General features: G+C 45.0%; 1 protein-coding gene across 1 annotated transcript in view; it reads right to left on the reverse strand.

The window, feature by feature from the left end:
* The window catches only part of SLIT2 (slit guidance ligand 2), a 421,334-nt gene extending 400,936 nt beyond the window's left edge, over nucleotides 1–20,398 (reverse strand). The window contains exon 1 of the mRNA XM_045019040.1: nucleotides 20,368–20,398. The gene's annotated coding sequence lies outside the window, so the exon portion shown is untranslated. The remainder of the gene's footprint in view (nucleotides 1–20,367) is intronic.
* Nucleotides 20,399–22,910: the final 2,512 nt, after the last annotated feature.

The following is a 22,910-nucleotide window of genomic DNA, read 5'->3' on the forward strand; positions in this document are numbered from 1 at the left end:
GAATAAAGTACTTCCATAGCTGACTATTATTTGACTTCTATTTGCCTGATGCAGAGACAAGTGGAGTGACACGAAAGTCCTCCATACTCATTCATGTTTTGCTCCACCTTCTTTGAAACAAGACGATTAATTTCAATTTTTAGGCAAACTTACACAAGGCCGCAGTAAGCAGCACTTTACTTTGGACTGTCATGACATTTATCCACTCAAAATGGACTCTGGAAAGAAAGTGAATATGTAGAATATATAGAATCTACAGTTAGGCCCTTCTGTGGTTCCTTAGTGTCTGTTACCACCTGACCAATTCAGACAGCTAAGGAGAGTTCTCTAAATATTATGGAACATGCATATTTTTTGCTGAAATTGAGAGATAATTGGTACACTAATCACAAAACAATTTAAAAAATCAGTTTTGGTTCAAACTTGCATTCTGGAGACAAATGTTCTGGCTCCTTTGCAGTTTGATAATGGAGGTAAAGTGAGTGATGCATTGGATGAAGAGGTAACAGTCTAATTAGGAAATGCCATTTTATCATCAGATTCAGTTATGATGGAGAAGTCTAGGAGATCAATGAAACTAAAAAGCATCCAAAATTTCAGACAAAGGATTTTAAGTACAGAAAATCTTGTAATGGAGGGTCTTTTACAAAATACTGGGCTTCCAAAATTACCCAGGGAAAAACTCTCCATGGAATTAAAATATTAAATGTTTTCAGAAGTCTGTTGCTTGAACTGCAGGAAGACCATCTGTGAGCTCAAACTGGCACTTACATTGGGATGTGGTGGATCCTCCATGACTTGCAATCTTTAAGTCAAGACTAGATAAAAGATATGCTGTACTCAACAGAAGTTATGGGTTTAATGCAGAAATTACTAGGTGAGTCTATGGCCTGTGTTATGTAGGAGGTTAGACCTGATGGTCGTAATAGTCCCTTTTACCCTTAAAATCTATGAATCTACTGTATGCTAAACTTAAAAGTGTTTGATGACCTTAACTTTGACAAATTTCCTAGTAAATTATTTATAAGTAAATACATTATTCCCTTGTGAGTGATAACGTTCTTAAACTGCAAGAGATGGCTAAGGTCCATTGTATGGCCCTGTGGATTATGTCTGATACAATGAGTTCATTAATTTATGTTATTGCAATATTGAAAACAGAGCAAATGTCAGACTTCCAACATTCATTAGCAGCTGAGTCGTCACTGGGGGTTAAAACTTTTGCTAGAACAAGTTCTGTGGTTTTACTTGTAAATGCAGACACTTCATCATCCTCTAATAAATACTGAGTATAAGATATATGACATTTTATTCTGGGTGACCAAATGAAACATTCTCTTTTGCACAAAAAAGTCAAGAAAAAATTTAAAATACTATAAAATTTATTAGACCTTCTTATTGCCTGCTGTCTCTTTTCCTAAAGTGTTCCCTGCCCTCTCCTCTAAAGAGTCAATGCTCCAATCGTTTGTTTCTTCAGGCATTCATCATATTTATAAAGGTTAGCTCAATTTATTAGGGAACATAAACCATGTCATGTGACTTAGGTGATCAATCACAATGTTCAAATAGTGGATTCTGATGATGCAACATAAGTCTATTCACTCTAACAACATCTCAGTACCCCAAATATGTTTGCAAAATCTATTTATTGAACAATTGTGCATAATAAACAAATTCATAAAACATCGTGAACAGATAAAGGGGCCAGGTCCAACATGTACTTTTTTTTTTTTTGCATATAGTCACTATATTTGTCACTTATTTGAGCCAAACATTCCAACTGAGGGCTGGTCTACACTGGGGGGGGAGAGTGGAATCGATCTAAGATACGCAACTTCACCTACGCTATTTGCGTAGCTGAAGTCAAAGTATCTTAGTTCGACTTACCTGGCCGTCCTCACGGCGGCAAGTCGTGACAAGACGTGATAAATCGATCCCTGATAGATCGATTACTACCCGCCGATCCGGCAGGTAGTGTAGACATGGCCTGAGATTGTCCTCAGTGATTCTAACACTTCTTGGAGAGATCTTTTTCAGTCTTGTATAGACATTGTTTTATGCAATATACAAGTTTTAAAATTTTCTCAATTTGTCACTACATTAGCTTTGAACTGGTTAGTGTTCGTTAAGCTCCAGGTTTAAAGTTCAGAGTTCTACTACTTTTCTTTATTCACTTTGTTAGCGATTGGCTGGACATATGTCTGTAACCCCTCTGCTGGTATTTATGGCAGATAAAAGGGCCAGGTTCAGACAAATAAAGGTTCCTACTAAATATATAAATGACATTGGCTTGAGCCCCCGCACCTAGAAACCTGGGAAAACTAAATACCTTCTCCACCAAAGGGTGCCCTTGGTAGACAACACTACCCCATGCACAAGCACATTTGGTGCAGTTCAGCAGTCATGTAGTTTCACAACAGGGATTATAAAGTTTTATTTCTCCCAAACTTAAAACAACTGAAAATTTTCCAAAATGTCTACAACTGTCATATAACAGAAATGCAAGTGAGGCCTGCCCCATTCAGTTGTTGCCCCTTGCTCATCAGCAGATGCTGGCAGCAGTTGCAGATTAGCCACTGGCCCCATGGGCCCCAGCCAACTGGGGGTCCCCCAGGTTCCCTCCAGCAGGGTGGGGGAAGCCCCCATGCCCCTCATCCCTGTCTCCAGCAGAAGCCATGGGACAGAGGATACCCCTGCAGTGTCCCCCCTCCCCCGACCCTGTCCCTGGCAGAAGCTGTGGGATTGGGGAAGCCCCCACCCCAGCGGCCCCCAACCCCTGCAGAAGCTGTGGGACAGGGCTGTAGAAGCCCCAACACCATGACCCTGGTCTCCTGAGTCCCGGACCTGGACGTCTGCTGCAGCACTATGACTGGAGGTAGGGTGACTAGACAGCAAGTGTGAAAAATTGGGACAGGGGGTGGGTGAAAAAGACCCAACAATTGGGACTGTCCCTATAAAATCAGGACATCTGGTTACCCTAACTGGAGGAGCTCTTGCTCCTCGCTACAGCTCGAGGGCCATGGTGTGGGGACAGAGTTTCTCCGGTCTTGGGAACCACAGTGGGGGTGGGGGCAGAAAGGAGCAAACAGGTCGCAGTGTGGGTGGAATGGGGGGAGGGAACTGCAGATGGAACAGGGGAGAGGTCCCAGGGCAAGGGCAGGGCTGCAGATGGAAGGGGCGGAATGTGGCAGGATGGAGCCCCCCCACATGTGCTGGCCTAGGGCCCCTGGAAACTTTAATCTGCCTCTGGCTAGCAGACAGCTCCTTTCCCTGTGATACTCTTCTCCCTGATCACCAACAGGTGTCAATCCAAGCTACCTACTCTCGAGAACAGTGTTTTTCAAAGTTCGGGTCACGACCCAGTACTGGGTTGTGGCATGTAAGGCATTGGGTCGCCTTGCTCAGCACCAAAGCCTCCCAGTGGCTCTGGTCAGCACCGCCGACTGGGACATTAAAAGTCCCATTGGCAGTGCTGCCTAGCTAAGGCAGGCTAGTGCCTACCTGTTCTGACACTGTGCTGTGCCCCGGAAGCAGCCAGCAGCGGGTCCGGCTTCTAGGCAGGGGGGCCCCCCCGAGAGCTCTGTGCGCTGCCCCCACCCAAAGCATTAGCTCTGGACTCCCATTGGCCAGTTCCTGGCCAATGGGAGCTGGGGGTGGAGGGGCGGTGCCTGCAGGTGAGAGCTACGCGAAGCCACTTACGTGCCTCCGCCTAGGAGCTGGACCTGCTGCTGGTTGCTTCCATGGCACAGTGCAGTCTGCAGTGCCAGGAAAGGCGGGAAGCCTGCCTCTGCACCCTGGCTGCGCCACTGACTGGGAGCCGCTGGAAGTAAGCCCACGCCCCAACCCCACACCCAACCCCTTACCCCAGCCCAGAGCCCCCCCAAACCCAGAGTCCCTTCCTGCACCCCAAAACCCTCATCTCCACCCCCACTCCAGAGCCTGCACCCCCAGCCCAGAGCCCTGAACCCCTCATTCCCATCCCCACCCCACAGCCCTCCCCTCAACCCTCTGCCTCAGCCTCTCCCATACCCCAAAACCGTCATCCCCAGCTCTGTTGGGTTGCGGGCATCAACAATTTTCTTGAACTGGGTCACCAAAAAAAAAAAAAAAAAATTAGAAAACCACTCTTCTAGAGCTCCAGGCCACAGGACTTATACATCTATATTTTCTTCTTGTTGAAAGCTTACATAGCTCTGTTCAAACGTGCAGCCACTATAAGACTACTCAGCCAGCAAATGGTCCTCTAATCTACTCAGGGGCAGATTAAGATTTATTGGGACCCTGTGCACAAAGAACTTTGGGGCCCCCCACACCCTATTTGCCATATAGCCACACGCTTTGCTCCTCCTCCCCTCCCTGAGGCCCCACCCCCAGGCCAGGCCAGAAGCCGGAACCTGTCTGTGGTAAGAGCCATGGGGAGCCTAGACTGCTGTGGGGAATCCTGGACCCTTCACCTGCCCTGGGTGGCATGTCCTAGGGAGCAGAGACACATCCTGGTGGCTGCTCTTGCCCACCGCACCCCCCCCCCCAGGGCAGATGGATGGTCCAGGGAACCCCAGAGTGGCCAAAGGCTCCCTGGGAGGCTCTTATGATGGCCCAGCTCCAGCTTCTGGCCTGGCCAGAAGGTGGGGCCCCAGGGGAAGAGGAGGAGCAGGGGAGAGGCCTCAGGGGAGGAGAAGAAGAAAGGGACAGGGCCACAGTTCTGGAGAAGGTGCTTCTACAGGGCCCCCAAATTGTCCTGGGCCCCTGGGCATGGGTCCCATTGGCCCATGTGTTAATCCACCACTGAATCCACTAGGGGGCAAGAGCAATAAATATTCCCCTGCTTGACAGGACTGGACCCAGACACCTTCAGCTGACAGGCTCCTTAACCATCTTGAAGAATCATCCTGCTGCCTCACTCCCCCTTAAGCTCAGGTTTTACACAGCACATGGAGTCAGAAGAAATGAAAAGGAGTGTCTGCTCATCTACTGGAGAATCAGTTTCCTTACTGCCAGTGAGATCAGAAATGCAAGATTGGACCTGTTGTCTGCTGAAAAAGCTAAGGAAGGAGGATCTTAGGCTGGGTTTTGTCCTGAGTGTTTCTGCCCCACTTGGAAAAATTTACTGCAGAGGATTCCTGTTCTAATCACTGCACCCCAGTGTTGTAGTTAGGTGGGCAGCCAATAAACATAGGATATAAATGGCAATACTAGTTTTGCTCTGAATAGAGCAGGGGTCCCCAACGCAGTGCCCGCGTCCTGGCCGGCAGTTGAACATCCGCCGAAATGCTGCCGAATTTCTGCGGCGTTTCAGCGGCAACGCCTCTCGATGATGTCGCTTGTCGGCGGCAAGTGGCGTCATCGAGAGGCGTCGCCACCGAAACGCTGCAGAAATTCGGCGGCATTTCGGCGAATGCTCCACCGCTGCCATGGTCCTTCGTCTGGCACCCGACAGACGAAAAGGTTGGGGACCACTGGAATAGAGTAACTCCTGATGCTTGTTTTCTGAAATTCAGCCACCAGGGGCAGACTTGCTCAGAATACTTGGGTTCCTGAAATCTTCCTGGCCATCTGGTACATGGTTCCAGTCTTTGTATGAAAGTGCATAGTTTGAAAAAAAGTGCCTTTTATCTAAACATTCCAGAAATGATTGACAAATACACTTTGGCATGTTTTATTGCTTTTGTATTTCTATCCTATTCTATATAAATTCTTACACCACACAAGAAATTATGGCTTTCTTCAGCTTCACACAATAAGAGTAAGGATTAATTTGGTCCTAAAGAGGAAAATATTGATGTATCTTCATCTTGTGCTTATAGTTTGAGTGGATATGTGATAATAATGTATTACCCCAAACAAATCAAGTGGCTCCTGTCCTCAGAGCTTCCTGACAACTTTTGAAAAGTATTTAAAAAAAGAAAAAAGAAATCAGATCTCCAGCTACAGAGACATTCTATTTAGTTGTGAAAACTGCCAGGTATTTTAAGGTGGTAAATTCCATCATAAACTAATTTTGATTCATTAGTCATGACCTTTGAGAAATGATGATTACTATGAATATGTAGAAGTGTGAACTGTATTTTTCGCAGTCATTACAGAGACTCACTGTTTTCCACAAGAAAATTTTGCTTCTCACTCTCCCATTGTCTCTTTGTACTTTGGCACTGCATTTGTGCTTTATGTTTTCAGAAAACAAAGCAATGGGGAGACCTTATCAAAAATATACTGGAAAGAGTAAGACTCTTGGAAGTGAACTGGAAGTGACCTGCAAATATTTATTTTAAATAAACTAGTGATAAGATTGTGTGCTCAATGCTTTTTTTACTCTTGCAGGTTGGAGTACTGAGGACTTCATAGTGGGCCAGAATGGAGTGGCTCAAATGCATCCTGCAGGGTATGATATTCTTGGGTGCAATCCAGGCCTCTGAGGGGTTGTGTCACTCCTGCCCTGCAAAACTTGTGCTTCAGAATGCTTTGCTGCTGTAGTTCCCACCTGGGCCACTCACAAACAGCCTTCCAGCATGCAGACAACATCCTGAGTGTGTGTATGGCTGCAGCCTGCCAGCCACACACTGACTTCCATCAGCCTTAGTTATCATTTTCAGGGTGATCCCAGCACACTCCCAGTCCTAGATTTTCCCCCGGAACATGACAGTGCAGATATATTAGGCTCATTGCCCTTCTAAGGGGATCAATATACAACAACTTGCTGTGTTAAATGAAGTTACCCACACAGTTCAAAGACAACACTAGATTAGATTTAATTAAAGAATAAAACAATACTAGGGGAAATCTCTCTGTCTGTATTGCTTCTGGTGGTTTCCCCAAGACCCACTCAAATCAAAAGCTTAGATAGTTTTTGGGGATTGAATTCCTGCCCTCCTTTTGATCCATGTGTGAGGGTAAGCCAGTGGGTCCACCCATGTAGATCAGATTCCATGTATCAGGGCTATTATTTGAATAAGCCTCACACAACCTCTGTGAGTTGAATAAATACTATATCTGTTTTAAGGACAAGTAAACTGAGGCCCATGGGATGAAATCCTGCTTCCACTGAAGTCAGTGGAGTGCTGCAATTAACTTGAGTGGGCCAGAATTTCACCCAGTGTTTCTGCTGATTTTTTTAATCTACACACAATATCAAGTTTAAAATCATGGCCAAGATTTTCAAAAGTGAATAGAGTTTTTGGGTGCCCAGTTTGAGTGATTTTCAGAGGGTGGTTGCTCAGCACTGTCTAAAACTCAGGTTTCTTAAGGGATTCTACACTGAGCATCCAACCAGTGAAGCACCCAGAATCACTAATCACTTGAAAATCTTAGCCTTTAGGTATATAAAATTATTTGATTTATCAGTAATACCACATCATTGGAATTAAAATAATCTTAAAAACTAAATCTACTTTTCAGATTTAAAGCTACTTATTTAATTTCCATATGTCACCCATTTTGACAATAGTAATTTTCATTTTCTAAATATCATGTACTAGCAGAGAGGATCAGTTTTGCTGTTGCAAACACTGCAAGGGAATATTTAAATACAAATAATAGTTTCATATAATGCTTTCAATTTTTTGAATATATTCTGTTAATATTAGGGTTTCTAAAACTCTTTTGTTGTTGAAATCGAAACCTGACTTTTGTGCCTACACAACTAGACTCATGTGTCCTGAAGACACATGATGAGTGAATGTCAGAACTAGGAACAGAGCCCAGGAATTCTGACTCCCTCTCTTGTATTAAGACACATTTAAAGTCTTTTCTAACTATGTTGCCTATGATTCTCATTTAAAAATAATTCACTTTTGAAGGATGGAGAACAGAAAGCCTAACAATTAAAACCATTTATTATGTTTATTTTTTGCGCACCTATAACAAAGCAAGCAAATAAAATTTAAGAAACCATTTATTTCTAATTGAAAAGAGGGAGAATTTGACCTTCTGATCTGAATCTATCGGGGTCAAAATTCAGATCAAAAGAAAATCTTATGATTCTTGTATACAGAACAATATTAATATAGCATTTTACTTTTATATTATCTTGAGGAATTTTATAGAAGTTTACAACTAGACAGATTCCATTCACCTACCATTGAAATGTAACAATTTTCTATAGTTGATTGCAGCAGCTATTCAACAGTTTTGGACAGAAAGTAAAGAATACGCTATCCAACTGAGGCCTGGTCTACACTAGGACTTTAATTCGAATTTAGCAGCGTTAATTCGAATTAACCGTGCACCCGTCCACACCAGGAAGCCATTTAGTTCGACCTAGAGGGCTCTTTAGTTCGAATTCGGTACTCCACCCCGACGAGGGCAGTAGCGCTAAATTCGACATGGCTATGTCGAATTAGGCTAGGTGTGGATGCAAATCGAACTTACTAGCTCTGGGAGCTATCCCACAGTGCACCACTCTGTTGACGCTCTGGACAGCAGTCCAAGCTTGGATTCTCTGACCAGCCACACAGGAAATGACCCGGGAAAGTTTGAATTCCTTTTCCTGTCTGGGCACTTTGAATCTCATGTCCTGGTTGGACATCGGGGCGAGCTCAGCAGCACCTGCAACGATGCAGAGCTCTCCAGCAGAGGAGTCCATGCAATCCCAGAATAGAAAGAGGTCCCCAGCATGGACAGACCGGGAAGTCCTGAATCTGATCGCTGTGTGGGGCGATGAGTCTGTGCTTTCGGAGCTGCGCTCCAACAAACGGAATGCAAAGACCTACGAGAAGGTCTCCAAAGCCATGGCACTCAGAGGATACAGCCGGGATACAACGCAGTGCCGCGTGAAAATCAAGGACCTGAGACAAGGCTACCAAAAAGTCAGAGCGGCAAACGGACGCTCCGGAGCACAGCCCCAGACCTGCCGCTTCTACGAGGCACTGCATGCCATTCTAGGTGGGTCTGCCACCACTGCCCCACCAGTGACCGTGGACTCGGAGTATGGGATAGTGTCGAGGGGCAGTTCCTCGGCGATGTTCGCCGATGGGGAAGATGAGGAAGGGTTTGTGGAGGACGACGCAGGCGACAGCGCTTACAATACCGCTTTCCCCGACAGCCAGGATCTCTTCATCACCCTCACAGAGATCCCCTACCAACCCTCCCCGGCCATTAACCCGGACTCAGAATCAGGGGAAGGATCAGTCGGTAAGTGCTATAAACATAGAAACATTTATTTTTTAAAAAACAGGAATAAAAAAATATGTAAAAACTATATGAAACCTTTTGCTTAAAAAACTATATAAAGTGAAGGTCCACACAGATAGGGATGGAACAGAAATCCTCCTGGGACAGTTCCACGAAGCTCTCGGAGAGCAGCTCGAAAAGTCTCCGCAGGAGGTTCCTGGGGAGAGGTGCCTTATTTGGTGCTCCGTGGAAGCACACTTTTCCGCGCCAGGCCATCCTAATGTACAGCGGAATCATTGCCTCCACCAGCATTGCAGCGTATGGTCCTGGTCTGTGCAGGGATTCGAGCAGCATCCGCTCTCTCTCCGAGTGACCCGCCTCAGGCTAATCTCGTTCGGCGACTGCTGCATCTAATTAGGGCAATTAGTGTACTGTTACTATTGTGAATGCTTGACTTTTACTTTGCATAGCAATGACCTTCGCTTAACAGCCACGTGTTGGAGGCCGCAGAGGAAAAGCATACAGTGATCTTTCCCGTGCACAGCCGCGAGGGGCTGGAACAGGGTCAGACTTTATGCTTTACAGATTGCCTTCAGCGGGAGGGCACAGCTATCCATTAAATGTTAAGCAGCCTATAGTGTAGTGCTTACCAGGCCTGGCTGCTACACGGATTCAGCTGTACCGCCCTGCTTGTCCGATCTCCTGTGCAAGACCGCAGCCAATGAAAGCGTATTCCGAAATCTCGAACTTGTCCTGAGAGCTCGTGAGACTAGGTGCCCTGTATGGTCTTGTTCACAGAAACTGACTAGACTGTGTTCAGAGTTCGCAAACATGTATCTTTTCAAGGAAATCACTTCCTTTTTCCCATCACACAGCTGCGGCTCTTTCACGAACTGCCCCGGCATCCCCCTCACAGAGGCTGGCGCAGATTAGGCGGCGAAAGAAAAAGACTAGGGACGACATGTTCTCGGAACTGATGGCTTGCTCCAGAGCCGAGGCGGCCGAGCAGAGACAGTGGAGGGAGACCCTATGTCAGCAGCAGCGCTCACACAGCGAACGGGAGGACAGGTGGCGGCAGGAAGACCAGCAGGCGACTCAAACGCTGCTTGGGCTAATGAGGGAACAAACGGACACGCTCCGGCGCCTTGTAGATGTTCTGCAGGACCGCAGGCAGGAGCAGAGAGCCCCCCTGAACTGTATCTGCAACTGCCTTCCCCCGCCACAAAGTCCTGTCCCCCCCTCACCAAAATCACAAGAAGGAGGGGCGCTAGGGGCCGTGAAAACTGTCACTCCACCCCAGCAGAGCGCTCATGTACCAAACAGCTCTCATTCCCTAAAGTGTGAGAAGTGCTTCCCTTCCAGGATCACCCAGTCCCAAATCCAAGTTTCATCCCCCCACTGTGTAGTTGAGTATTAAAAGTAGTTTGTTGTTATTCACTGTTTCCGTCACGTTTTCCTTGTCAGAAGACTTTGTGTGAAGGGCGGGGAGGGGTTTTTTAATTGCATAGGACAGCCTCCATTACCAGGGTACAGACTTGGGGGCAGGATCAACAGCAGGACACACACAGACTGCAGTCACTAGGCACTAGGGTCATTCTGGGAGGTGAATGCTGCCCCGGGTCAGTATGTGAGGTGTATGCTGCCCCAGGGTCCTAGCGCCTGACATCCACAAATGGCAAAGCAGGCTGCCCTTACCATGCCCTTCCCCCCTAGCCACGAGCCTCTCCGATGCCCTGAGCCCCAGCAAGAGCCCTCATCCACGGACACATACTCACCCTTCCCACACACCCCTCACCCCTTGCTACGCCCCAACCCCCAGTCCAGAGCCTGCATCCAAACTCCGTCCCAAAGACGGCACCCCTCACCCCTTCCTGCAAACCCACCCCTTCCTGCACACCCACCTGCAACCGTCCCCCCCCAGAGACCGCTGTAGGAGCAGGAGCCTGTCATTCCTCTAGTATAGAAGCGGTCTGGACATCAGTGCACACCGTACCCACCACAGTCCGCGTCCATGTTTCAACTCTTGAACAGGAATTCATAATTAAAGAAAACTTTATTAATAATCAGTGTTCCATTAAAGTTATTTTAAAACGTGTGTTGGAAGGGGGGAAACCCGGAGAAAGGGGTATGTAACCACAGATCGAAGTCAACAGTCACTGAAACAGGCTCAGGTTCAGCTTCTCTGTAAATCAACTGGAGAGTCATAGGTTACCCTGCTCTCCGAGGAACCTATCTTTCAAAGCCTCCCGGATGCACAGCGCTTCCCGCTGGGATCTTCTATCGGCACGGGTGTCTGGCTGAGCGTAATCAGCAGCCAGGCGATTGGCCTCAAACTCCCATCCAGCCATAAAGGTCTCGCCCTTGCTCTCACAGAGATTGTGGAGCACACAGCAAGCAGCAATAACAACGGGGGTATTTTTTTCGCTGAGGTCCGAGCGAGTCAGTAAGCTCCTCCATCTCCCCTTGAGACGTCCGAAAGCACACTCCACCACCATTCTGCACTTGCTCAGCCGGTAGTTGAAGAGTTCCTTCTCACTGTCCAAGGCGCCTGTATAGGGCTTCATGAGCCAGGGCATTAGCAGGTAGGCTGGGTCTCCGAGGATCACTGTAGGCATCTGCATATCCCCAACACTTATTTTGTGGTCCGGGAAGAAACTACCTGCCTGGAGGCGTTTAAACAGACCAGAGTTCCTGAACACACGCGCGTCATGAACCTTGCCCGGCCACCCCACGTAGATGTTGGTAAAACGTCCCCTATGGTCCACCAGTGCTTGCAGCACCATAGAAAAGTAGCCCTTTTGGTTAATGTACTCGCTGGCCTGGTGGGCCGGTCCCAGGATAGGGATGTGAGTCCCATCTATAGCCCCACCGCAGTTTGGGAATCCCATCGCGCCGAAGCCATCTATGACGACCTGGACGTTTCCCAGGGTCACTACCTTTGAGAACAGTTGCTCAACGATTGCGTGGGCTACTTGAATCACAGCAACCCCCACGGTAGATTTGCCCACGCCAAAGTGGTTCGCTACTGACCGGTAGCTGTCTGGCGTTGCAAGTTTCCAGAGGGCTATGGCCACTCGCTTCTGCACAGTCAGGGCTGCTCGCATCCGGGTGTCCTGGCACTTCAGGGCAGGGGACAGCAAGTCACAGAGTTCAAGGAAAGTGCCCTTACGCATCCTCAAGTTTCGCAGCCACTGTGATTCATCCCAGACCTGCAGCACTATGCGGTCCCACCAGTCCGTGCTTGTTTCCCGGGCCCAGAATCGCCGTTCCACACCATGAACTTGACCCATTGCCACCATGATCTCCACTGCGCGGCGTACCCTGCTTTGTGAGAGGTCTGCGCCACTCTGTGACTTCCTGTCCTCACCGCGCTGCCGGAGACTCCTCGCCCGATTTCTCAGCAGCTGACTGTGGAAGAGGTGGACGATAAGGTGCGAGGAGTTGACAACGGCTATAAGTGCAGCGATGATCGCAGCGGGCTCCATGCTCGCAGTGCTGTGGCGTCCGAGCTGTAACCGACCAGAGAAGGGCGCAAACAGATTTCCCGCCGGCGCTTTCACGGAGAGAGGGCGGGAGTGACGGTTCAATGATGACAGTTACCCAAAACCACCCTCGACACATTTTTCCCCCCAGCATGCATTGGAGGGAAATCCCAGGAATCCAATGGGCAGCGGGGAGTGCGGGAACTGTGGGATAGCTTCCCACAGTGCACCGCTTCCAAAGTCGACACTGGCCCCGTTACTGTGGACTCACACAGTCGAACTAGTGTATTTAGTGTGGATACATAACTTCGACTTCATAAGGTCGATTCCACAAATTCGAATTAAGTTGATTCGAAATAGTCTTGTAGTGTAGACGTACCCTGAGATTGCAACATTTTTTTATTGGTAGAATGGCTCTGAGCCTTCAGAGACTTGCAGGGGCGGCTCTACGTTTTTGGCCGCCCCAAGCAGTCATGCGCGGGAGGCGCCCCGGAGCCGCGGGAGCAGCGGACCTCCCGCGGGCATGACTGCAGAGGGACCGCTGGTCCCGCGTGGCTCGGCTGGACCTCCCGCGGCTGCGGATGGTTCGCGGGTCCGGCGGCTCCGCTTGAGCTGCTGCAGTCATGCCTGCGGGAGGTCCAGCCGAGCCGCGGGACGAGCGCCCCCTCCGCAGTCATGCCTGCGGCAGGTCCAGTCGTCCCGGGGCTCCGGTGGACCTCCCGCAGGCATGACTGCGGCAGGTCCGCCGGCCCAGCCTGCCGCCCCCCCCCCCCCGGCCGCAGGGGACGCCCCCTAGATTTTGCCGCCCTAGGCACCAGCTTGTTTTGCTGGTGCCTAGAGCCGCCCCTGGAGACATGAGTATATGTTTAACTTTAAGCACGTAATCCTATTGAAAATCGGTGGGGATTACTTGCATGCTTAAAATTAAGCATCTGCCTAAACCTTTGTAGCAGCAGAACCAATTGAATAATTTAATTCAGACTTTGGCAAATCCTAGTGTCCTAATAACTCTGGTTTTAGCAGCCAGGACATCAGTTCACAGTGCAGTGTATCTCATCTGAAAAAGATCACTTCCAGCAGCACAGTGCCCCAATCACAAATACCAAGTAGCTGTCTTTCTAACAAACACTAACACAACTTTATGTAAGGTGTACAATATTAGTTTAATAATGTACATTCAGCAAAGTAATTCAGGTATCTATTGATAGGCCTATAAGGACCATATGTTCAAATAAGAATGAAGAAAACAAAGTCTTAATTATATAACCAACCTGAACCAGAATGGATCAGGGCATTATGCCCCCTTTTCCCTTCCCCACAACAGGGAAAAATATCAGTTCCTGATTAGCACATTTAGTTGGGAATTGGTCCTGCTTTGAGCAGGGGGTTGGACTAGATTACCTCCTGAGGTCCCTTCCAACCCTGATATTCTACGATTCTAATAGGGATGTGTAGCAAGGAGAGAGAGCATGGCTGGGGTGGGAGGGAGTGTTGTATAAACTAAGTTTGCTGAAATAAATGGGACTTGGACTCTGTTTTAAATTCAGCCAGCTTGTTTGAAACAGGAGGAGATTTGTATCAAATAGAAGAGGCTGCTATTTTTTTTTTTTTTTACTAGATGGAAATTATAAAAAATACAAGTAAAATATTGTATCATCTGGGAACTCTCCAAATATTGTTTTAAACAGTTTCTAAGAGACAGCACTGACCGCCCAAGAGCTATTCTTTCAAAACTCACTAGAGAAAAACTCCCTTTAACATAGAGCTGGCTTTTCAAAATAGGAATGAGGCATGTGTGCTGCAAAAATGATTTGCATGCTGTTCTGGCCTGTGCGGCTATGGCTTCCTCACATTTCAGTCTGTACCCACGTTATAGACTCTCATTGTTATTTTGTAGTCTCATCTGTACTAAATATTCTCCTTAAGCAAACAAATAGTGTAATTATAATAAAATCGTTACTATCTTCATCTTTCTGCAGTACTGTAACTGCTGGCTTTGCACAACCCTGCTGTGGTGTTGTGGTTTCTCAAGCCTGCTGTGGTTTTTATGTATTTAAACATGCTGGTTGCTTGTGTTATTAAAATCTCTCATTGGGGTAATATTATTGTTGAGGACTGTTGACTTAAAAAGGCCTTTTTAAAAAAAACAAACCACTGAAGATAGCCAGTAGAAAGCCTGATGAAATATTGTACATTCCTGGAGTCAAATTTAATCCAGTAGATTGGGACTTTGTCTAGCACAGTGAACATCAATGGGAACTTTTAGGTGCTCAGTACTTTTTTGAAAATCTGTATCCAGTTATGACTATAGCCTACCTTTATCCTCCTGTTTTTGAACAAGGACACTGGACTTCAGAAAGGTAGATTTCAACCAACTCAGAGAAATAGCAGGTAAGGTCCCATGGAAAGACCAGTTAGGAAGAAAAGGAGTCAAATGGGGCTGGCAGTTCTTAAAAGATGTAATTAGTAGAAGCTATTCTGATGAAGAGGAAAGATAAGGAGAACCACAGGAGGCCAATGTGGCTGCACAGAGAGCTTTTTAGCTATCTAAAAATCAAAAGAGATACAAACAGGAAATGTAAGGAGGCACATGTCACCAAGGAAGTGTACATGGGAATAGTATGAGCGTGTAGGGAAAAAATCAGGAAAGCAAAGGCAAAGAATGAGTTACAGCTGGCAAGAAATGTTAAAGACAACAAGAAGGGGATCTTCAAATATGTCAGACAAATAAGAAAGATTAAGGATGGTGTGGGTGTACTGCTCGATGGAGAAGGTGAACTGGTAACAGAAATTGACAGGAAGGCAGAGCTGCTCACTGCCTACTTTGCTTCAGTCTTCTCTCAAAAAACAACATGTGACCAGATGACTAGTGAAGTTATCATAGACAATAAAGGGGAAGGGATGCAGATCAGGATAAGTAAAGAACATGTCAGAGATCTTCTGACCAATTAGACTGAATTAAATCAACAGAGCCGGATGCTATTCCCCTGCGGGTACTGAAGAAATTATCTGAAGAAATCTTGAAGCCACTGGCAATAACATTTACAAACTCATAGATGGCAGAAAGGATCCCAGAAGAAAAGAAAAGGGCTAAGTAGTGTCCTTCTTTAAATAGTGGGGAAAGGATAAGCTGTGGGACTATAGAACAGTCAGCCTGACTTCGATAGCTGGGAAGCTAACTAGAGCAATGTATAAAACATTCAATTTGCGAATACTTGGAAGATGAAGAGGTAATCACTAGCAGCCAGCATGGATTTATTAAAAACAAATAATGCCAAGCAAACTTGATTGGCTTCTTTAACAGGGTAACTGATTTGGTGGATGTGATGTTCCCTTGGTGTTATCTGGACCATTGATCTGCTAGGTCACTCCAATCCTGGACTCTGGGAGCCAGCCTTACCCTGCTCTGCTGTGAGAACCCCCACTCTGGGGCTGTTCATGCACAGCCTCTGGCATGTAAACTGCTTGGATTGTGCAACCGAATGACACTACCCAATATCTCCAGTCCCAGACACAATCCTAGGAACCTCCATCTTGCAGTGTCCAGTTATGCCCGCTGGACTCTGCATGCTTATATGAGTTTGTCAATTTAACAAATAAATTGATATGTACCAGGTTTGTTATCCCAAGGGGAATCTCTGACATTCTTCAAACCAAACACACTGCTTCAGGTAGACTAAACAAACAGATTTATTAACTATAAAGATAGATTTTAAGTGATTATAAGTCAAAGCACAAGAAGTCGGATCTGGTCAAATAAAAACGCATTCTAAGTGGATACATAATTGGTTAAACAACCACAGACAAAGAGTATCTATTATGTTGGATTGGAGGGAGGTCTCAAGTGGGGTTCCACAGGGAACTGTTCTGGGTCTGGTCTTGTTTAACATCTTTAATAATGACCTGGATGTAGGTATAGAGAGCATACTGATCAAGTTTGCAGATGACACAGAACTGGGCTATACACAACAAAATGAAATTCAAAGATAAATGTAAGGCTCTACACTTAGGGAAGAAAAACCAAATGCACATATACAGAATGGTGGAAAACTGGCTTGGCAGCATCTCTGCTGAGAAGGATCTGGGAGCTCTGGTAGATCACAACCTCAACGTGAGTCAGCAATGCGATGCTGTTGCAAAAAAAGCAGTTTTAGGGTGTATTAACAGAGGCATAGCATGCAAATCATGGAAGACAATAGCACTGTTCTACTCAGCGTTGGTTAGGCCTCAGCCGAAGTACTGTATCCAATTTTGATCAGCAATGCATAGAAAGGATATAGAAAAACTGGAAAGGATCCAGAGGCGAGAGACAAAGATGATCAAAGGGATAGAATGCAAGCCATATGAGCAAAGGCTGAATGAACTGGATATGTTTAGTTTGTAAAAGAGGAAATTAAGGGGGGATATGATAGCTGTCTTCAAATACTTGAAAGACTGCCATACAAATAATGGAGAAAAGTTGTTCTCTTTTGCCACAGAAGGCAGGACAAGAGGCAATGGGTTCAATGTAGCAGATTTAGATTAAATCTCAGGAAAAACTTCCTAACTGTAAGAACAGTAGGACAATGGAACAGACTGCCTAGGGAGGTTGGGGAACCTCCTTCACTAGAGGTTTTCAAAAGGAGGCTGGCTGGATAGCAATCTGTCTTGGATGGTTTAGACGAGTGTTGGGCAACCAGTGGCCATGGTTCACTGTTCCCGGCCAATGGGAGCTGCGGGAAGCAGCGGCCAGGTGGCCCCTGGGAGCTGCGAGTGGTCGTGCAAATGTAAACAAACGGTTCGGCAGCCCCCCAGTGGCTTGCCCTGACAGGCCATGTGTGGCCCAAGGGCCGCAGATTGCTCACCACTAGTTTAGACACAACAAATCTTGCATCTTGACAGAGAGTTAGACTAGATGACCTTTGCAATCCCTTCTAACTCTATGATTCTTTACTGTAAAAGGCACACATCTGACATAAAGGCCACCACTTGCCATATTTCAAGTCTCTGTTCCAAAGCATAGAGGTGCTAGAACTTTGCTAAAAAAGGTCCACAGAATTTTTTTTAAGATAGGCAAAACAACATATTTTCCTTAGCCTTCATCTCAGAAATGACCAAATCACTTTGCTTGAAGCTTTCCAGTACAATTTAGTCTGGGGCAGACACCCAGCATGTAAAATTTCAGCCCAATTCTTTAGTATGTGAAAAAAATATAAACAATGGAAAAGGGGACATTGTTCTAGATTCTCTCTTCTTTTCAGTGTCCTTTTCTCCACTCCCACCCAGATGGGCTACCACTATCACTACCATCCTCTCCAACACTCTGTGCACACACTTCAACCTCGTAATAACCTGGCCCACTCTTCCTCCATTCATATTCAGAACATAACTACCCTATTTTCTGTTCATTCATTTCATCCTGATGCTTTCTTTAGCAATTTTGCCATGATAGGCACAGAGGATTCTGGACACATCTGAGAGGGCAACAGGGCATCAAGTTGATGAGCAGCAATAAGCAATTAGGCTTATTTAGATGAACAGGGAATGGTAGTCTAAAGCAGAAAATTGCTTTCACTCTGAAATATGAATTTTTACTCTTGGTTCAGAGAGGGTAAGAGTTACACTGTGTCACTTGAATAAATGGTCTAAAATATCATAATTACTGAGCAGGATGGAAGGTTAGAGGGATGTAAGAACAGCACAAGAACAAAATTATCATGTGGGGAGAGATTGCAGAGGTGGGTGGGAGAAAGAAAAGATGAGCATTTCTGTGACAAGGTTTTTCAGAGGGAAGGGACTTGTGGATTGCTCAGGTGAGAGTGAAGGAAGGAGGGAGGAGATGAGACAGATACCAGATTTTAAAAGTTTTATTTAAGAGAACTCTCGCTCATTATTTGTCTTTAAGTGCCTGTTTTTAAGGCTGTTCTATTGACACCTAATGATGCTCTCTTCAAATAGACCCAACTTCAGGAAAGTAGTTAAGCAAATGCGTAAATCCATCTCTATTCAGCATAGCACCACAGAACATGCTGAAATCCCATGAGCTTAAAACTAATACTTAAGTGCTTTGCTGAATAGGGATAGTTTCATGAATTAGAGTCATATCTAGGAAACTGAAAATTATTGACAGGGGCTTGAAATTATGGCCCTATTGAAATGAATGGCAAAACTCCCATTGACCTCAGTGAGGCTAGGATTTCATGCTGTGTCTTTCCCTTAATTTCTGGCTTTTATTTATACTCTTGTACATCACAGATATAACACTGGTGGAGGAGTCCCTCATAAAACAAATCTTTAGTGGTAAAGTTTTCATACCCTAAATCTTTTTTTTAACCTTTATTGGAAGCTACATTAGGGCTATAATTTCTAGTGAAAAATTATGGGGGAAGGAACACTCCCAAGTGTTGAAAAAAACCCTAAAACATTTTAACAATTTCAAAAACTCATAAAGGTCACATAGCACAACCTTACGCCAAAATATTTCTAAAGCTAGCAACCCACAAAGACACTAGAACACCCACACAGAAACCTGTTTTTAATTTTGGAGTAAATATTTTTCCTAGCACATAAAAAATGGTTGTTTTAAATAATAAAAAGCAGCCAAAAATAGAGAGGAAGTTGGGCATTTTTTATTGTGCAATTAAAAATGAATTAGACATACTGTAGCTACGATCAAAATGATTTCGGTGCTACATTTGAAAAGTTTAGAAAAATGAGCATTTAAAAATGACTTTAAAATGGTAATGCTTGTTAAAGAGTCATGAACCATTTAAACCGAAGTCTTTCAAATTTCTTAATTTACTAGGACTTTGATCAAGGAAAATTTTAACTCTCTTTTGGAATGTAGGTATGTATGTAGCATAATTACTGTGAATAATGTGAGTGTCTATATTACACGTGTGCTATGCTAATAGGAGAGAGAGGGATTTGTGGCTTAGAGTGTAAAATAGTAGTCCCAAGGGCTCAAAAAGTGATTGACAGAGGGATATAATGACTGAAGCCATTGATGTTTTCAATCCAAGAGGTTTCAGACTTTTCTGAAAAAAATATTTGGCTAATAATAGTGAGTCTCTAAAGTTTCTCAGTTTTGATTCACTTCAGATAAGTCTTCCCAAGTTCTTAGGCAAAGTTTCCCAGACTAATGGGCTCTTTTGAGGATCCCTTCTCTCCCTTTGTGGTAGGAGGACTTCCCCTTTCCAATCAGTGCCAGCAATCTTCAGTGGAAACTTTGTATTCTTCTCCCAGGCTTTTCCATTCCCCAACTCTCCTCCCAGCATCATTCATTTGTTTACAGACTTCCCCCCAGCCTCAAGGAATGGTAGCGAACCCATTGTTCATCCTTGTAGTTGTGGACCTCAGGATTTATTTCATAGTTGGAAAGCCACAATCCAACAAAATGTTGGGTCGCTGCAGAGCACTGTGCCATTTGGGAAATCACTACCAGGGAAACCCCAGAGAGTGGCAAAGCTTGCAGAACTGAGGTGAGGGGTTAGGTATTGATCAACTGCTCCCAGATCTCAAAAACAACTCTGGGAGAGGGACTGTTCAACTCATGTCTAATACTGTAGGCCATACTGTTCTTGGGGCTTTAGTAAAAGTGAATTTAGTCCTGTAACTCAGTGTGTAGTCTCACCAGATGGGGAAGGTAAAATAAAAGGCCCAGCTACAGCTCAGTTCACATCCCTTTCCTCAGGGCTTGCTTCATCTCTAAAAACAAAACTCAAAGCCAGAACAAATTATCATATTACCAGATAATAATTCCCTGGGGCCTATCTAGTTTCAGTCAGCTGGGAGAACTCACCTTTCCCCCAGTCCTCGAGCAGCACGCCTTCTCACTCCTTGCACACACACTCCTACTAACTGATGGGAGGTCCTTTTTAAACCAGGTGTCCTGATTAGCCTGCCTGCCATAATTGATTCCAGAAAGTTCTTAATTGGCTCCAGCTTGATTAGCTTGCCTGTCTTAATTGGTTCTAGCAGGTTCCTGATTGCTCTAGGGCAGCCCCTGCTCTGGTCACTCAGGGAACAGAAAACTGTTCATCCAGTGGCCAGTATATTTGCCCTCTACCAGACTCCTGTACCCCACTGGTCTGGATCTGTCACATTGTATAACCATGCCCAGTTCAGCCATGTGAGAAAAGTAGGAACTTGTTGATCCCTCACATACCAGAGCACCTTTTACACCTTGTTACAAGTCCTCATAGACTTATAGACCACCAACTCCTGTAATAGACCCATAACTTCTGTCTGAGTTACTGAGGTGCTGAATTCCCAGCCAAGAAACCTAAGTTTTCTATCCCTGCAGCAGGTATAGTACAGGTAGTGTCAATATAAGCTTCTGTCTCCTCATCTTCATCTCCTGCTAAATATCTCATTGCCATCCCTGTGGGTGAGACGATACTTTAGTCTCCCTGCTCATTTATCCTTGGCTTCTCTGCCAACAAGGAGCTATGTTGCTTTTTGTGATATGGGTATTTGTTCAAGAGCAACTAGAATGCCAACAAGGATACCAGAGAGGGCTCAGAGAAGGGCAACAAGAACGATCAAGGGCATGGAAAACTCTCATATGAAGAGATATTGAAAAATTTAGGATTGTTTACCCTTGAAAGGAGATGAGTAGGGGGGTACATGACAAAAGTCTTTAAAATAATGAATGGTATAGAGAAGTTAGATCCGGATCATCTGTTCTCTCTGTCTGAACACAAGAATGAAGGGATAATTGATTAAATTAAAAGATGGTAAATTCAAAACTGATAATAGGAAATACTTTTTTACACAAGGCATAATTAGACAGTAGAACTCATTGCACTGGGAAGTCAATGAAACCAAGAATCTAGCAAAATTAAAAATGGATTAGGCATGTATATGTATAGCAAGACTATCCAGAGTCATCATAATTAATTATAACAAATAATTTGGAAGGAATATTAAACCACATGCTTCAGGGTTTAAGCCAGTCTCTAATAGTGGCTGACACCTGATGTGGGGGGCAGATTATCCCATATCTATCTACAGCAGAGCTCTGACACCTTCCTCTGAAGCAGCTGGAACTTAGCCACTGCCAGAGACAGAATACTGGCCTGGATGGACAATAGGTTTGATCCGGTCTGGCAGTTCCTAGGTTGTTACGCCAATTTGTGCCAATAGTCATGGAGATACTGATGATCTGTACACTAAAAACTGGACTGAGCTCAACAGCTTATTTCACAAAGGCCATAGAAAAGCCAGCAGAAGAAAATTACTTTGTTTCACTACTAACCTGGACGAGATTAAAACGGTGATCTAGAAGTGAAATAGTTAGTTCATCTTAATGACTCTTCATTCTGTTCTTCTTTTCCTTACCTTCTAGTGCAACCTCATATTCTTTCCTTGTTGTCGTCATATTACAGAAGGACTCACTTGTACTTATACTACTTTTGAAATTTCAGCTCTGTTCTCCTCTGTGTCACTTTTCCCTTTCTACTTCTAAAAGCTCCTGTACTCAAGTCTATATATTCTACCTGCATGTGAAAATTATAATAATTCTTTGGAAGGAAATTATATTAAAATGTTGTGGCATGTTGCTCTCATTCACAATCATTGTACCTCTCACTTTAATTCTAAATCTCTCCATGGAATAAATTACCAATGTAATTTTAAAAACAAAATGCTACTCTGGAGTTTTTTTTGTTTTTTTTTACAGTTGCCTGTTAGCTGCTTTCATGCCTAAAGATGTACAACATATGTCCTGCAAAGAGACACCCATATGGTTATATACTGTATGTCCTGGCACTCTGTTGCCACAGACTAGAAAACAACAGACTTCTGTTTAACATGCATGGCCCATTGCATGATTGAAGGTGTGACATGTAAGGGATTATAACTGACAACACTGTAGCCCTACACCTGTCACAATGCTGTGTCAAGAAGTATAGTCTGTTTTTCTGGTGGAGGGGGGATGAAGGGAGGTTTGTGTAGATGGAGGAGAAACCTCAGATTCCTTTTATAAATTTGTTCTTCCTTCGTCTAGGGAAAATTTTCTCTCTCAACATTAAATATTATAGTTGGGTCAGATTGGTGCAGATAACTGCATACTGGGTAAGAGAGGACCTTGTTTTAGAAGAATTAGTATAAAAACCCAGCCATGTACTTTACAAGCTACTTAGGGCCAGATTTTGTAAAGTCACTTAGGGCCAGACATAAATGCTGATAGGTGCCTAGTGGAATTTTCAAAAACACCTATCTGCATCTTTAGGCACCTGAATACCTTTAAAAATTGGGTCCTTATGGAAGTAAGTGTTTAAAGTAAATGTTTGGGATGCTTTGAAGCATTTATCCTAAAATGAGTGTGACAGTTATGACAAA

This window comes from Mauremys mutica, chromosome 5 (genome assembly GCF_020497125.1).
Source record: "Mauremys mutica isolate MM-2020 ecotype Southern chromosome 5, ASM2049712v1, whole genome shotgun sequence".
NCBI classification, from domain to species: domain Eukaryota; kingdom Metazoa; phylum Chordata; order Testudines; family Geoemydidae; genus Mauremys; species Mauremys mutica.